The 2,229-nt window shown below is 51.3% G+C and overlaps 1 pseudogene; it reads right to left on the minus strand.

Annotated features, from left to right (window-relative positions):
- Positions 1-860: 860 nt before the first annotated feature.
- LOC140697954 (small ribosomal subunit protein eS8 pseudogene) lies at positions 861-1,761 on the minus strand (annotated as a pseudogene).
- Positions 1,762-2,229: the final 468 nt, after the last annotated feature.

Raw genomic sequence — 2,229 nt, forward strand, 5'->3', positions numbered from 1 at the left:
ATGAGCATCGTGTCTGCGACAGATAGTAGCAATTTGGCAGGTCCCTTAGGTGATTTTTTTAAATGAATCCAAATCCTCCGCAGACCTCTCTTATTTTCCAACACAGTGTTTTTTTTTTTGACGGGTCCCTGGAAACCGTCATTATGTGTTCTTCTATATAGTGTTGAAGAAGTGAGAAAACGCTATACAAATGCAAATGTAGGGGCATTAATGGATTTTCTCTTGAAGCTGCCTGGATATTGTTCAGAGAAATAAGAAATAACAAGCATCGCAACAAACAGCAAGGAGGAGGAAGGAATTAGAATGCATTTACAGTGGGATCTGCTGGTCCATTTTAAAAGAGAACTTCGGTATAATTATAAAGTAAGATCTTCAGGGATTTTTTTTTTTCCTCTCTAGGAAGAGATTTTTTAGAAGACACAAATTTTAGGTTTAAATATAGAGTCAGAAATTACTTGGACCTTTCTTGTGGGCAAGACCAGTGAGCTACTGTCCTGAGTAGATTAAAGATCCTCTGAAGGATTTTATTCCAAGCAGATAAGTCTGCACCCCGACAGCTTCTGAAATAGTTGTCGTCTGAAGCCTCTTCAGATCCCTCTTGAGGTGAACGAAATTTCAAACCTGATCGGTACGTCTGCCTTGCTGACAGTAGTTCACACTCAGGGAAGACCCACGTTGTGTTCCTTCTGTTGCGTGTTATTGGATATGTCACTATGCCCAGGGGGTATGAACTCTCCTAGAGACAGGACATAGGCTCAATACATCTCAGCGTCTCCATTTACCGTCTGTCTCTGATTTTTTTTTTTTTTTTTTTTTAGAATAAACACCTTTAGTACATGGGCTAAGGTAGGAGGGAGGGTTTATTGGCCTTTCAGGGCCTCGATCTTCCTCAGGGAGAACTCCAGCTGCTTGCCCTCTAGCACGTAAGCCACTTGCTCAGCCACACTGGCCTGGTCTTGGAGCGAAGCGTGCAAGAAACCCCCTTTGCTAGAACTGCTCCCCCAGGACTGATTTGGGCATTCTTTTTCCTTTCATCATATTTATCCTGAATTTCCTTTGGTCGTTTTTCGTTGAAAATCTCTCCCTCCTCGGGAGTCAGCTTGGCCCCGTTCCCGCGGCCCGGGGCTTGCTGCGCGGTGGGGCTCGGCCCATCCTCCGCGCGGTGTGCTGCCGGGGAGCGCCGTGCGGCCCTTCACCGGGGTCTCGATGCGGACCAGCCCGCCGTCGGCTGCGCTGCCGACAACATCTGTAACCCCTGTCTTGGGCGTACCACGCTCGGAGCCCCAGGAGAAGTTCCCCACGTCCAGCCTCGAGGCGCGGTGCTTCCCGTTGCCTCCCCGCACACGGACTGCATCTGCCGGCCGATCTCGGTGTCGGCCGCGGGGCATCCCAGCCCATACATTTCCGCTTCTTGGACAGGGCTTCCTCCTGCCCCCGGCCTGGCGGCGTTTGTGCCAGCTGTCCCGAGAGATGCCTACGCGTGGGAGCAGGGGGCGCGAGCCCGAGCCGGGGCACCCGGGACCCCGGCCTCGCCAGCCCAGCGCCCGGCACCAGCGGCTGCACACTCAGCTCTCCAAGGTTGTGTCTTCGATTCTTTGACATCTGGGCCTTACTGGTCCTGGAGAGACCAGCTCTCCCACGGCTGGCCAGTTCTAGAGGGAGGAAACGCTGGCCTGAGAGCACCGCTTTCCTGTGCAAAGCGACCAACCCAGAGCCCACATCCCAAACACCTCCTTCAGGGCACCATCCACCTGCCTTCATCACACCAGACCAGGTGCCAGGAAACTTGAGACAGTCCCTAGACCCCAGCACTTGCTGAAGTTATTCAGACCAGCCAATCCTAAACATGCTTACTCTGCCTCCCCCGTTTTTTCCTATGGAAACCACAGTAAGGGCTATGGCCTGTGTTTTCCTGGTCCCTTCTGTCTCCTATCTAATCCCTCAGCTTCCCCACGTAGACCCCACAGGATGACCTGCCCCCTGTCCTCTGGGATCTATAAGTTTAACTATCTATCTTTTCAAGGACAGACATCCTCTAGTCAGTTGGCTTCCCCATGCCTGAATAATAACACATCCTACATTTTAAAAATGATATTCCAGGTTGCACATATTCACAGGGACACTGATGGCCATTCATTTGGTCTGAGTAGATATCCCCATCCTAGGGGGTTTAAAGGAGTCAGCAAGCTCTCTAAACCAAAACGACCTGCACCCCACCTCCTCAGGTAT

Source organism: Vicugna pacos, chromosome 8, assembly GCF_048564905.1.
Source record: "Vicugna pacos chromosome 8, VicPac4, whole genome shotgun sequence".
Lineage (NCBI taxonomy): Eukaryota > Metazoa > Chordata > Mammalia > Artiodactyla > Camelidae > Vicugna > Vicugna pacos.